The 15,989-nt window shown below is 42.4% G+C and overlaps 1 protein-coding gene across 4 annotated transcripts in view; it reads right to left on the bottom strand.

Moving 5' to 3' along the window:
* ERG (ETS transcription factor ERG) overlaps window positions 1-15,989 on the bottom strand; it is a 280,170-nt gene that overhangs the window by 221,095 nt on the left and 43,086 nt on the right. The window lies entirely within an intron of this gene.

Raw genomic sequence — 15,989 nt, 5'->3', positions numbered from 1 at the left:
TAACTTTTGACACTTTCATTGCAAATGTAGGAACTTTGAAAAAAAGAAACCAAAACAGCTGTGCAAACATCAGGCGTTCGAAAATGAAACGATTTTTGATAAATATTGACTTTAAATGGGGAGGAGAGGTGGTGAGGAGTGAAAAAGCAGCAAACTGATATATTTACAGCAATTTAAATCCACCCTTATCATTAAAATGTTTCATTAAATTCTCATATATTATACAAAATTATCATTAAAAATGCTTCTGTGTTTTATAACTAGCAATACAGAGCAACAGCACTGAAAATAATGCTTAATAACACACTGATGTATGGGCTTCCCCTTTTTCTCTTCTTTTTTCTCTCAAGCCCTTTTGAAGAATATCTTTGAACACCTCACACTGATTTGATGCTTAACGTTCAAGTCCTTTCAGCAGCTGGAAGTTTCCTGAATAAAACACATGAGCCTTTCATTCCTGAAACTCTAAGATCTGGTGAAAGTCCTCAAAAAATTATGATCCAGTTGGGTGGAATTTCCTCCTGAGAAGTGAAAGATAAACCACATCAAAAAAGGTACTGAAGGGCTTTCTGTCTCTGCTGAGAACCGGTGAGCTTGGCCATGGTCGGGGCAGGAGCCCAGCTGTGCTGAGGAGGCAGGGGGAGCTCAGACTTATTTCAGGCAGGAGCACAGGCAAGGTGACATGGAGAACCTGTCCGGTCCAGGGCACCAGGAGCATGCCCCAATGTCAAACTGAGCCAGTTCAAAAGTGTTGCACTTTTCATTTATATCCTTATCACCTAAAGAACTTGTCTATGAGAGGGTAGCTCTGCCACAGGAAGAGATCTGAAATGTGTCCAAATCAGATCCTTTTTCAACAAAATTGCATATAATTTTGCAAGGTCTCCAGCAATGGGCCGTAACTGAACATTTTTCAAGATTTTCAGACAAAAATTGTATTAAAAGTGACAGATATCAGAGCCATCCCTTGTGGTTCCTTGTTCTGGGACTTTGGGGGAAGCTCCACCTGTGTGGGAAGCGGTGGATTTGGGGTCCGCCATTTGAAACACCCAGCTTTCTCACTGGTTTTACTGCATTAATCAGCTATTTTGCAAGCAAAGTCACAAACTCAGACATGAAGAAGTTCCTTCAGACATCACCCAGGTCCAGGGAATCCTTGACCCGGTTTTTGGATCAGGAAAGTTCCCTGATGAGATTTTCAACCATCCTTGGAGAAATAGGGGGAGAAGCGGAAGAAGAGTGACTTTACTCAAAAGGCTAAATTAAAGGCATTTTCCTTTCTTTTGAGATTATATCCTTTTTTTTTTATGTTAAAATGTCCTTTATTTGTGGAAATGCTGTGAAATTACAGAATAGGTTTTGTTTGTTCCTTTCTTCTTGTTTTTTTATTTTAATGTCCTTATTTAACAAAACAAATTGGAAATCCTGATTCCCTTTCTTTTTATTTTACTAGTCCCACGTCTTAATCACAAGCCTCCATCTAAAATGTCTGCAAAATTATAAGAGTTTAATTAGATACCTGAAAACATTTACCATAATAAATAGAAGAAAATGCAAAATATTATATATGGTATGATTACGGCCAGGAAAGAGAACACACAAATGTGATATAAAATGCAAAATGAAAATAGTTGCAAAAGAATGGTATAATTGGGACAATGTAAATTTTTTAAAATTTCTTTTTAATAGAATTATCTATTCTAATAGAATAGAATTCCTATAGAATTATCTTTTAAATTAAAAGAAGTTTCGAGTGAGTACATACTGTCGACTGAAGCATACACAATTCTCTCTGTAGCCACTGGAGTGTGTCTTCCCAAAAATATTGACATAAATGTTAGTTCTTTTGTCACTTTTATAATTTATACATTATGAGTATTATTTATTGGACATTATCTAAGGACTAATCCAGTCTTCGTGTCCATTTTGGGTCCTACAGAACTGTCTAGGCCATATTCAAAGACTCTTCTCTGATAGGGTCAGCTTGAATAGGAACGATTTTAAAATCTTCATAAAAGTTCTATTAGCCTCGGGCCACTACAAGATTCAAAATCCATTTGCTCTCCTACTGGGAGTCTTGAAATGTTAACTAGAAAGTGTACATCTTCCCTCTTTTCTTTCCCAATTCTAACTGAAGGTTCCACTTTGGTTCTCCTTAAAACAATCTTTGCATTGCACCTATAGTTAACAATAATGTACCCTACACTTAAAAAGTTACTAAGATGGTAGATCTCATGTTAAATATTCTAATAATAACAATACATCAGTGCTTAACGATGAAATCATTTTCTCTATTTGTCCTCCCCTCCAACTTCCTCTTTCCCATAGTTGAAGGTTTACTTTCTTGCTGAATTCTCAGTTTTTCCTACCAGATGAATGGTATGACTTTTATTTTCTTCCTCCCCACTTCTTTCCACTGTTTAAACCATTAAGAAGTTATCTATACTATCCCAATGCTTTCAGTACCAATAACAGAAAATTATATAAAGCAAATCATCTGGGCTTCCCTGGTGGCACAGTGGTTGAGAATCTGTCTGCCAATTCAGGAGACATGGGTTCGAGTCCTGGTCTGGAAAGATCCCACATGCCACGGAGCAACTAGGCCCATGAGCCACAACTACTGAGCCTGTGCGTCTGGAGCCTGTGCTCCGCAAAATGAGAGGCCTGCGCACCGCGATGAAGAGTGGCCCCCACTTGCCGCAACTAGAGAAAGCCCTCGCACAGAAACGAAGACCCAACACAGCCAAAAAAAATAATAAAATAAATTAATTATTTTTTTAAAAAACCATGATTTAAAGCAAATCATCTTTGAGTGGTACAGTAGCCACTGTCATCCAACAAGTTTTAAAAAAATGATTTCTCTTACTGAATACCCATTCTGCCTCTGGGCTTAACTAGAAGTACAGTAAATATTCTCCCTAAAATGCTACCCTAGGTCACCACATGTCAGACTCATCTGACACAGTCAAGGCCCTATTCCCACTACAAACACAGTGAAATACTATAGAACAAATAATCACTGATACCCACCACTCAGAAAAAGAGTCTGTATAATACCCAAGAGCAAAAGAAAGAAAGAGAAATCCACAAGCTCCAGAATCAAAGAGAAAAAATAAAGCAAGAGTGGTAAGTACTAGCTGAAATCACAAAAACCCATAGGAATTTGGGCCACAAATATAGGTCCTAAGAAATTGGTGGGAGGTGTGGGGTAGATTCTAAGGCTCAAACAGGGACAAAACATGGCTTATGATTCAGGGGAAGCAGGAGAACTGGAATTGGGACCCTTCCTAGCAAGAAAGCTTGCTAAGTGCCCAAGGACTTGTGCAGAGAGAAAAAAAAGAAAAAGTTATCTGTGAGAAATCAAAACCACATTCCTGTTATCTGTATAGAGTATATTAGCACAGCTAGATTAGATAGATAGATAACTGATCCATAACCATCAAAACCCCTAGGACTCTGGCAGGAGCAAACAGAAAACCTACTCTGTAGGGACACTTTCACATCTTAGGTTACAGTAAACTTACAAAGAAAAATTAATTCCCATTGATGATGAGCTCACAAGAAAATATTATAAAGTACATGATGAAAAAACTAAAATGAATAGATTTTAGTTGATGTAGATATGCAAAAAGAAGGAAGAACAACACCCCAAAAACTGTGGATAAAAGATCAAACCAAAAAAAAAATCTGTAAAATAAATTTAAAAGAACTTTTTCAAAAAGTATCTAAAACCATAATGAAAAAAGCAGGACAGTATAAACCAATCACAAGCAGAGCTGAAATAACTGAAGACACTTCCAAAAATGAAAAATTTAATTGATCATTTAAAAAACAGTGTTTCATAAATGATGGAAAAATTAGTGAACTACCTAGAAAGTAGGAAAAAGAGAGAGGGAGACAGAGAGAGGTATTAAGGAGTGTGGAGGCTAGGATGCAATGGCCAGTGCCTACCAGGATTTCCATGATGAGTGAACAGTGAAAATGGGGGATAAAAAATATTCCAAAGAGATAACTGGGAAGAAATCATAACGAGGTTTGAGGAAATAAGTGAGACTTCAAAAGAAAAAAGAAAAAGAAGTCCTGTGCAAAACATATACAACTAAATGCACATCTAGTCGTAGCATGATGAAATGTGGAAGACAAAGAGGAAATATTAAAAGTGACCAGAGAACAGAAAAGAGATTAACCACAAAGGAGCCAGTGTGAATCAATATAAGACTTCTCATCAGCAAGAACAGATACCAGAACACAATGAAACTATATCTTCCAAGTGCTGGTAACCTAAACAACTGTCAGGCAAAATGATCATTCAAGAACCAGGGGGAACTGAGAAAATGTTGAGGGAAAGACCAAAAGATTTTCCACTCATAGACTTTTAATTAAAGAACTACCAAAGTATGTCTTCAGTAACAAGGAAATTAGGCCCAGAATGGGAAAAAAAATTAAATTCAAGAAGCAAAGGCACACAAAAGAAACTAGCTAGCAGTTGAGAAATCCAGATAAATGTCAATACAATTAAAAACAGGGCAACAATGGTCAATTTTAGAAGGATTTTAAAGCAGCACAGAACTAAGGTATTTGGTGACAATAACATGAGAGATGGGAGTCAGAAGACGTGTATTTTGTAGACAGAAGATAGAGATACCATTTAACTTTGGACTCTGTTAGCTAAGGAATACCTGTAAAATTGTAGGAGTAGCCCAACTTGACTAAAATTAGAATGTATACATTCCAAAAACAGTAGGTGGGGAGAGGAGGAATAAATACATTTGATAAAGTCAGAAAAGGAGTAAAAATGGGAAGCTGAAAAACAACAGTAATAAATACAAATATATATAGTAATAATATTATAAATATATATTTTGTCGATTAAACTCAGTTATCAAAACATAAATATCCTCTTCGGGTTTTTTTTTTTAATCCGAGTTATATTCCATTTACAACAGATAAATTTAAAATGTAAACAGGAAAGTTTAACATAAACTTGTTGAAAAAGATATACCTGATATAGCAAGAAAAACTTCAGCTAACAAAAAGAAAGCTGGAATAGCGATTTTATATCAGGAAAAGGTAGATTTTAAGACAAAAGGCATAATTAGGGATAAAGATGGGCAATGCTCCATGATAAAATGGGGTGATTTACCAAGAAGATATAAAAAATCCAGAAGCTCTATGCCCCTAACAAGAGCCTCAAAATATTGATAGATAAGCAAAAATTAACAGAATTATAAGGAGAAATAAGACAAATCTATTATAGGTTATAGAGAGAAACTGTCACCTTCTCCAAAACTACTATATCAAAAAAACTAGTATGGATGGATCTCAGAGGATGTTTTGTGAGACTTTAGCTGTCACCTGAGATTTGGTGGCTAAAACCCAAAACTGAGGACAAGAGAGACCTGAGGGGCTTGTGCTTATTAAGAGGTGGGTGCAGTGTCCCTCGCCAGTTTATGTAGGGGATGGGGCCAGTCCAGGATGCTTCCTATGGACGCTGTAAGAGACAGCGAGTCTTGAAGCTTCTTGCTGATACAGACATGAGCTTGGGAATCAGTAAGAGCTGCCTGCCCAGAGGGACCCTGGAAGCAATCAGGCCAAAAGGGGTCTCCCACTCCAGGGAACCTTATAGATCCCCCTGATACCCTTACACATGGGCTGCCACCCAGAGAGCCTCAGCAGGACAGTATAAGACACACAGCGACAGCCAAGCTTCTCCTACAGAAGCAGCCAGACAACTCATTTCTTTATACCCACCCCTATACCCATACACTGGGGAGCCAGAACCAGGTGGGGGACAGATAACAGAACAGACCTCCCCCTCTATATCCCCGTGGCCTGTCCCTCATGCCTTGGAGGGCAGTTTAGGGTGGACGGGGCGGGGGGGGGGGTGGTAAAATCACATAAGAGTTTTTAATTAGTCTAGACCAGACTTTTACAAATGGCTGAAGGAGCCTGGAAAGTTTGAATCTACCAGCGAGTCAGCAAGAAGGGCTGTGAAAGAGATTCATCTACACAAGGATAAAAACAGAGGCTGAAAAAAAAATCGCTGAATGTGCCTATTACAGATAGATTTGAAAAACACAACGATCCAGCTAGATCTAACAGGTTTTCAAAGGATCCTGCACAAAGTAGAAAAATTACACTCTCTTCATGCCCATGTGGAGGATTTATAAAAATTGACTAGGTAGTAGGTCCCAAAGAAATAATCCACAAATGCCAAAGAATGGATATCCACACTCTCTCACTACAATGAAACAGGATTAGAAATAACAAAAAGACGTCTCAAAAAAAACATTTAAACTAAAAAATAATCTAATTATGAGTCGAAGAAAACTATGAAAAAATTAGAACTGAACCACCAGAAAAATCGGTATATAAACTAGACCTACACATACCAATATTGATAAACCTTAAAACATAAAGTTGAGTGGAAAAGCAAACTGCAGAAGAATATGTACGGAATAACACTATTTGTGTAAAAAATGTTTAATGCATTTACAGAATACACGTGTGTGCGTCTGTGTGTGAATGTGTGTGAGATGTGTGGCACATACGTGCAGAGTGAGGGGAAGAATATACACACCCGTTTCTGGCCACTGAATGGAGACGGGAGAGCCGAGACTGGGAAGGGACGTAAATGAATCACTGACTGTTTGAAGTATTTCTTTCAAAAGAATCTGAAGAAAATAACAGCTAAGTGTTAGCAAATGTTAAACTGGGTCAGTGAGTACATGGATTTTGTTTGTTTCATTATGACCGGTCTTTGTGTATTTCAAATACACACCGTTAAAGAAGAAAAGCCACTCCAACATGCAAAGCCTGTTTCTAAGGCAGCTTCTGCTTCTCTGAGTATGGCTCTGGCTGGAGCCCTGCACGCGGGATGGACCAGAAGCCACGATGAGGGACGGAGGGAGGTGCGAGATCACAGCGGGTTGTGATTCAGCACAGAAGTGTGGCCATCAGTATTCCAACACAAAGCACGTAATTAGCAAGCGAATGCTTCACTTGCTCCTACCCACAAAAGCAAAGCTTCCCAGGAAGGAACGAGAACTGAAATGTTTTCCTAAACATGCTGGATTCTGACAAATCCGCTCCAAGCTCAGATCCTGGTGGGGTGCAGGGCACACCTTCAAAGCTCCTGGCAGCTCCAGGCCACGCCTGCTTCTGTGCAACGGCAAAGGTCACCACCCAAAAGCCGCCCATCCGTGGCCTCAGCCTCTCTTCTGTAATAACAGGTCAACCTGGTCAGAGTCCACCCACATCTCCACCTTCCAGCCTCCCCATCTTAAACCCGGTCCCCACAGTCAGCGTGAGTGCCAGCAGGAGGGGGCTGGATTCCTCGAAGTTTCGATGAAAACACAGCATGCAGACCGAAGTGGGCGATATTGAATTGCAATCATACCACGCTCACGGACAATGAACTTTTGATCCGAGCCATCATTCTGCTCTGCGGCGTGGGAAAGGAAACCTCAGGAATGATACTCGCCTTCCTGTGACCACACAGCACCGTGCATCTGGGCAGCCTCTCCGCATCCAGCGCCTGGTCCTGCACACAGAGCAGGGGCCAGCAGGAAGAGAAGTCCACGGAGAGGCTGAAAAAGGAAGACAGTGCTTCCCATGAAGGAGGACAGACGCTTCGAGAAAGATGGCTCGGAGAAAAAGCCCTCAGCACTGTTCCGCACTGTGCGGCCACCAAAACCTCCTGTCACCCAAGAACCACCAAGACCGGCTGGTGGAAGGTGGGACACAGATGTGCCAGCTGCTCAGACCCCAAAATGTCAGCTTCACCCTCCCTTCCTCTCCTCCTCTCACACCTAGACCACAACCAGAATGTGACACACCCACCCCCAGACCTCCAGGGAAACCACCCTGCGCCAAACCACTATCACGTCTCATCCGGATTATTCCCAGAGCTTCCTGTGTTTTCTGCTTCGAACCAAAAAAACTACTGTCCACACGGCAACCAGCGTGATCTTGTAAAAACATACATGATATCATGTCACCCCCGTTGCTCAAAACCCTCAGTGCTGGGCTCCCATCTCACACAGATTAAAAACTGAAGACCCAGGTCCTCACGGTGGCCTGTCAGCATCCTCCATCCTCGGCCCTCCCTGGTTTCTCTGACCTCGTGTCCACTCCTCCCAAGTCCCTCTGTCCCCCTCTCACACTGGCCCCTTTGCTGCTTCTCAACGCAGAAGGCACCGGCTGTCCCCTCTGTCTGGAATATTCCTCCCCAGCTAGCTGACGGCAGCCCCTCACCTCCTGCAGGGCATTCACTCAAATGTCACTCCTTCCATTACTGGTCACTATAAAACCCTGAGCCTCAACATTCTCTATTCCCTTGTCCCTGCTTTATTTTTCTTCTTAGCACTAATTTCTACCCCATCAGGCCTTTTGCTGTTTATCTCTTTTTCTGGACTGTCTCCCCGGGGAGAACGGATGTTCCAAGGGCAGGGCCCTTAGTCTGCTCGGCTCTCACTTGTATCCTCAGCACCCAGAGCAGGGCCTGGCATGTAGGTCATGAGTAATAAATCTCTATGAACTGAATTACACTGAGAGTCTGTGACAAAATAGGAGCGTAGGGAAGGCCGTACTTCTGTTTTCTGGTTTATGAAACTCCTACTAAGCAGGAAAGAAAAATAGGTGTTCTGTGTGATTCTTCTTTCCTGAGTCAAAATGTTAATGCCTTTGATTTTTAAATAAACTAAATTTAGTCGGAGATATTTTAGATGAGTTTTGTCATTAAGTTATACGTACTCTAGCTTGTAAATAGGAGGAAGAATGTGGGTGACATTTCCAAGACTGTAGCAAACGCCAGCCAAGTAAAAAACATACAAAAATGTCCTGAGGGTCCAGCCATGTCCTGCTTGAAGAATTCCACTTTACAAAATCATGGTCATAAAATGTTTAGAAAAGTTTAAAATACTACTTAAGTGGGACCTTAAAATTCTGCTCAAAAATAGTTTCCTGAAAATGTGATTGATTCGGATTGATTTCCCTCTTTTTCGTCCTTTTTTTTAAAAAAAATAACATAATAGGAGTAGCATTTTGATTAAAGCATATTAGTAAAACTTTGATATTTTATTTGGTTATAAAATGTTTTTCCTTTTCTATCATTACACATGGTGCCTCCCTTATAGTCTATTTTTCACAAGGCTAAAATCATGTGTCATGGGAGGATTCCTTTCACATCAAGAGCATTTGCACATATTAAATCCTATATGTTCCTTTTAGAAATGTCCCCTTGCCTTCCTCCATCTTCCATTTCAACTGGAGAATTATTTAAATGTTTATGAATAAAAAGATGAAGACATAAAACCCAGCAACTAGGTACCATTACAGTTATTTGCTTTGACATTTCTAAGCAGCAGATTATATTTGCAAACCATGTTAACTGTTTGTAAAAGATGTACAAATCTGAACAGGGAGAACCCTCGAAGTCCCAATTCATCTTAGTTTGCTCGCTGGTTCTTATTGGCATAACAAAATATTCATCTTGTCAAATGCATTTCAAGCATACAATTGGATCGGTGTAGCAGGGACTCTGGACGTGTCCACCCCAGGGCAGCCGGGGACACATTGATCATCTTATTTAAGACTGTTCAGTAAACTCACAAGTGAGACCAAGATGCTAAACTGCCATGAGTTTAAAAAAGAAATCACGGGCCTTTAGTCAGACTTAGTTTCCAAAATAAAAATGAGAACAAGCAGCTACATTCTAGTCAATTGTTGATGTGTGTTCTCTAAGAAGTGACCACAGTATAAAATTTGACGATCACAATGTCCTCAGAGCTGCTGGATGAATTCATGAAGCCCAGTCACTAAAGCACACATGACCGCATTCCAACGAAAACGAAACACCGTCCTCACAGAGAGCACCACTTCCCTCCCTTCCCTGTTACAGTGGGCTGTCCGTTATTTTCATACACTGTCCCTAGAGCTCCAACTTCAGCAAACAGCAGCAGTCAACACACCTGCAGACCAGGGTTCTTCACTGTTCACTATGGGGACAAGCGAGGGACAGCGCCACTTTTTTCCCCTCTGTCTCCTTCGATCCATTCCCACCAACCTCCTCACCAGCAGACAGACTGCTGTCCTGGTAAAACAGTGAGGGTGACCAATGGCCCTGAAGTTGCTCCATTCTTCCCCATTGGGAAGCAGAGAGGCACCATGAAATCCGAGATACCTGGTTAATTCTGCACTTTCCTAAAGCAAATAACCTGCTTGCAGAATTTAACCGGCAATACCAGTGTTACCCACACAACCCGCTGCTACCTGGCCAGTAGATAAAATGCCGGGTGATGTAAATTTAAATGTGAGAAGTGCTGAATTATCTAGCTGTGTAAAACAATTATCTGAATAAAATGTCCAAAATGACTTGACTTGGGGCCTAAAGGTCCCCCAGTTCCTACGCCTTGAAGTGAAACCACTGTACATGTGGACGGCACCTGTTAAAATGCCTGTGTGGTCCTTTGGAAAGGTCTTCTGGAAGGAAGCAGCAGAGCAAGATGCTGGGCTCCATGGGCTTTGAGGTCAGGGTCAATTCCGATTCTGGCTCCGACCTTTACAGTTTGTGCGACCTTAGTTAAATTCCTAACCTCCCCGAGCCTCAGTTTTGTGGTCAATAGAAACCATCTCAGAGGTAGTTGTACAGATATCGAAACAAGGTCGGTAAAGCAACTGGCATGCAGGGAGCCAGATAAATAAACGGCTTCTATTACATAAATAATAACAATGATGTTAAATACAGGCACACCTCAGAGATATGGCCACCACAATAAAGTGACTTACATGGGATTTTTGGTCTCTCAGTGTATATGAAAGTTATGATTACAGGATACTGTGGTCTCGTAAGTATGCAATAGCATGATATCTTTAAAAAATGTACATGCCTTAATTAAAAAATACTTTATTGCTAAAAAATTTTAGCATTCAGCGAGCCGTCAACTTTTTGCTGGTGGAGGGCCTTGCCTATGTTGGTGGCTGCTGACTGATCAGAGTGGTGGCTGGGAAGGTAGGGGTAGCTGAGCCAATTACATACAATAAGACAACAATGAAGTTGCCACATCCCTTGACTCTTCCTTTCCCTGGAACACTTAGCAGCCATCGTAGGGTCATTAAGTGGCCTAATTTCAATATTGTTGTGTCTCAGGGTAGAAGGGAGTCTGGAGGAGAGGGAGAGAGATGGGGAAACAGCAAACTGGTGGAGCAGTCAGAACACACACATTTATCGATTAAATTCACCGTCTTATATGGGTGTGGTTCATGGCGCCCCAAAACAATTGTAACGGTAACATCACTGATCACAGATCACCGTGACAAATATCATAATAAAGAAGAAAGTTTGAAATATTGCAAGAATTACCAAAATGTGACACAGAGACATGAAGCGAACAAATGCTGTTGGAAAAATGGCCCTGAGAGACTTGCTCGATGCGGGGTTACCACAAACCTTCAATTTGCAAAAAAACACCATATCTGTGAAGCACAATAAAAAAACGAAGCGCAGTAAGACGACAAGGTCCACCTGTAACAATACTCATAATACACGATAGTTGATTATCAGAATGTAAGCTTGAGGCAGGGGAGTGCTGGTATGAGTGTTGTCTGTTTCTTAGAAAAAAAAGCCCCAATTTGTAGCCATTACCAATTTCCATGGTGCACATACTCTCACTGGGGCCAGCTTCCAGCTATCAACGTGATGTCACTGAACGCAGACTTGGCAAGATAAGTTATACTATCAACTCCTCTGAGCGGTAAGAGTTGACAGCAGCTCAGCACTGGTCCGGCCCCGTAGTGATTCCTGCTGTTCACTGTGGGTCCCCGAGTGTGTGACACAACACCTGGCACGTGGGCACTAAGAAACATTAAGTGAATGAATGGATGGTTGATTACGATTCTCCAGGCGCTCAGCTATTTTCATCTCTTAATCATCTGGCATAGATTTGACCTGGGACTCAGAGAAACAATGTTCTGATGAATATCAGAATAGGGAAGGGATATGTTTAAGAGCTTGGGTTGCGGCCCACACTCAGCTGTGAGCTCACCAAATAAGGACAGCGCTTTCCCATCACCTCTGTCCATCTACATGGACATCAACCTATATTTGGAGCCAAAGGATTCGGAAAACCAAGAAATGCCCTGAAGATTCCCAACCAAGGTCCGTCCATACAACAGAATATACTGAGAGAGACAGTGTCTCATCAAATTATCTGCCTGGATTTCTAGCAAAGAGGCCTAAGGAGTCACATCACATTCTGCTTCCCCAAACCCAAATGATCTCCACCTGGGGATAAGAGTCGCATTTAATAACACTGCTATGTCTGGGTAAATGTCATTTTTTTCCCTCATGGATTTTGGCAGAGAGGGCTTCAAGGTTCTTCCAATTCTAAGACTCAATGGTACCATAAATATGTCTTAACTAAGGAGATTTAATGAAAAATTGCCCTGGAAAGAGCTGTTCATGGGGAAACACGGGCCCAGCACACCTCAGGCACAGAGCATGTGCTCTTTTCCAGCCCATCTCTCCAACCACAGCAGATCTGGAACAGCCCGCCAGGAGGATCCTGCAAAGAGGCTCACGTTCAGCCTTCCCCCAAACCAAATGGAAAGGGCAGGCGGACCACGTGCCCAGCACAGGGAACTCTCCACGCACCATCAGCTGCCACTAACATTTAGGGGAACATTTTATTTAATAAATTTAGAGTTGTCCTGAAAAATGTCCCTCTGCCTTCATTTTAAATGGCCTTGATGGATTTTTTAAAGAAGAAATAAGTGTAGCGAGGCACACCGTTTGCATCACCTCCTTCTTCACCTCTTCAGCTCATGACAATATTCACTGGATAGGAGACAGTGCAAGTCCCGAACTCAGTTCTATTCCATAGAGTGACTCAAGTCACTGATAACGTTTCTATTTCATGGAAGTGGTATGGAGATTTCCATCAGTTTCTGTATTATTTCCATGTCACCAAAAACACTTGATATGGCGTGTTCAGACTGAAACTGAATGTCGTTTGTTTCCTAAATGGTTTGTTGAGAGTCTGCTGCTGAGGAAGCACTGGGAGGAACCGTCTCCAGAGGAGAGAGGCAAAGAAGGCTCTATTTTCCCCACAGGGATGCTCTCACAGGTGACAGAAAGCAAAGGGGGGAGCACCCAGTGGCCCCAAGTCAGCCTGGAGCAGCCCCCAGGAGTCAGGGCAGCCTGGAGCAGCGGTTGAACGGATGAACGAGGAGTGGGCATGAGGCCATTCATGTCAGGTGCAACTTCTGCTGCTTCATGGGAGGACAGGGGGATGGAGGCCTCCAGACCATCAGCAGTCAGATTAGAAAGTAAGACGACATAGAAAACTCAAGGCAAAGCCACAGGTGGGAAACTGACAGAATCACCTGCAGCAACCCAGCTCCCGGCCCCACAGAAGTCAGGAGCCAAGCCTGGAGTAAGACCCCATCGTGTAAGATGCTTTGAGGAGTAAAAGTGGCCTTGCAGGCTGTGCAAAACCAGGGTCAAAAGAGCAGCTTAGAATAAACAGATTCATTCAGAAGATGACAGGAGTGGAAAGAGCAAACATCAGGATATAAACTGGTGGAAATTTACATACAGGCCCCTTAGAAATCACAGTGGACAGTGAGAAAGTAACACAGAGTGATCATCATAAAGCAACTTAGATCAGGTAGAATCTCAAAGACATTCTTTGGCCCCCAAAGCAAGAAGCTTGGTTGGTAACTTTTTTTTTTTTTTTTTTTTTTTGCGGTACATGGGCCTCTCACTGTTGTGGCCTCTCCCGCTGCGGAGCACAGGCTCCGGACGCGCAGGCTCAGCGGCCATGGCTCATGGGCCCAGCTGCTCCGCGGCATGTGGGATCTTCCCGGACCGGGGCACGAACCCATGTCCCCTGCATCGGCAGGTGGACTCTCAACCACTGCGCCACCAGGGAAGCCCAGTTCATAACATTTTAAATCGCCATAACTATAAGGTTAGCAAGAATGATCAAATCCCCTCACTTGGGGAAAAAAAAGGGAAAAGAAAGAAAAAATTTTTTAAACTTTAAAAATTCATAACTTAATAAAACAGATAATAGTGAGCCCTTCAGAAAATTCCTCTAGAGAAAAGGCCACGGCCTCTGGGCAGTGCAGCTATTCTGTCACTAGAGCAGTAATGGCCCCACCTCCCCCAAGACATGGGGACATTCAGGACCAGCCAACACTGAAAAAATAGTGCATCCCCCCCACGACGGGGAAGAAAGTACATGAGGACTCAGCCCGCTGAGGTGCATTCACGCTCCCCTCCACCGCTCACTAGCAGCGTGACACTGGTCAAGTTACAACTCTGTGCCTCAGTTCCACCAGCTATCAAAGGAGAATAAAATTATCTAAGCCCCCTGGATGTGGGGACCACTAAGTGAGTGGCTCTGTGCTGGAGACTGGAACCCAGTTCTGAAAATTCAGCGAGTACTTAATGAAACAAAGTTAATGACTGAGGAAGGAACTGAAGAGGAACCTAAGACATTAAGGAGATGTCACTGTAAAGGGTCATGCGAAGCTGGGTTAAGTGGGAAGCCTACTGGGTCCACCAGGTATTTCCAATCAAATCAAATTCACTGGGTTCTGCTGTCATCCGTCTCCTGACATCTCCAAGATGGTACCATTGACAGCCTCTACCTGTAGACTCCATCCCTTCCTCATCCCCCAGGCAGTCCACATACTAAGCTGAAAGTATTTCAAGGACTCCAGCTTCATGAGCCAATGGAGTCTGGTATCGTGGCCCACAGACCTGGCCTCCAGAGAACCAGAGAAGAGCCTTGGGCACTTCTAAATGTCTCCTTCAAGACGTGACATTTCCTCTTCTCCCTCTCCCCCTTTTTCTTCCTTCTTCCCTGTTTCCTCTCTCTCCCACCTAATCTCACTGCAATCCCAGCTTACCTCACCCCCTGGTCTCACAGTTCATTAACACCGTGGCCCTCAGTCTCACCTGGAGAGAAACAAAATGGCACACGGGATCTCCTAGCATACCTCAGAGCATCACGTTTCTGAGAGTCTAACTAATGGGGACAGCTCAGGAGGCCCTGCACAATGTACTAGGTAAATCTACTATATTTCAGTCTACATTGCCTGACACAGTTTATAGAGCCAGAATTTATTACCAGCCTTATGGCTTCATAAATTAGCTAGTCAAGCCATTGCCCCATCTCAGTGCGCTCTTGTATCCATAAATTTATGGTATGCTGGCTTCACGTAGCATCACTGCCATCGCTTTCCAGTACCATGAGTGTTCATTGTATCCTGGGACATAATTCATCACAGCTATTATGAAAATACCAACAAAAACACAAGAGGAAGAAAAATATGTAGGTTATGGTCTAATTGCCTGAAGCTATCCCAAAAGGAAAGGAGATATCTGATAAAGTTTGGATGATTTTTGAATGTGCTTAGTGTTATTTCAACTCAAAAAGCTTTACACACTTGAATGGGAAAATATAGGGTGAAGAGACCATTGACAATCCACAGAACGCCAGCCAAGCAGAAGTGCTGCGTTCTGTTGAGATATCTGGGCTGGGTTCCCTCTGTAAATCAGCATTTTAAGTGTTAGATAAAGAGACTCCATAAATCAGGATTATATTCCTTCCACACGATCTGGTGTCTTCAGCAAGGATCTTCTGCTATTTGGCTGTTTGGTCTGGTCAGGTTTTACGTGGTCAGTTGCGAGTTTGGTTTGGTTTCGGGGTTGGAGAGGTTGAGCAGTGGAAAAGCTATGACTTGTTCTTTTGTTCTAGTTCATTAGTCCAAGGACTAAGAACAATGCCAAGTCAACTCTCCTGCCCATGTGTAATAGCCAAGACGAACCTTTGGCTTCTAGCTACAGAATCCCCAGTGTGTTCCACAGCCCTGGAGCCAGCTTGTCTGCTTACGAAGGAACAATACTGTAATTTGAAAATAACCAATGAAAGAGAACACTGGTTCTACTTATTTTAAAATACAGCTTACGTTGTCTCATG

The sequence above is a fragment of the Mesoplodon densirostris genome, chromosome 5, assembly GCF_025265405.1.
Source record: "Mesoplodon densirostris isolate mMesDen1 chromosome 5, mMesDen1 primary haplotype, whole genome shotgun sequence".
Lineage (NCBI taxonomy): Eukaryota > Metazoa > Chordata > Mammalia > Artiodactyla > Ziphiidae > Mesoplodon > Mesoplodon densirostris.
The sequence above is the reverse complement of the archived record's forward strand: the minus strand, read 5'-3'. Positions and strand labels throughout refer to the sequence as shown.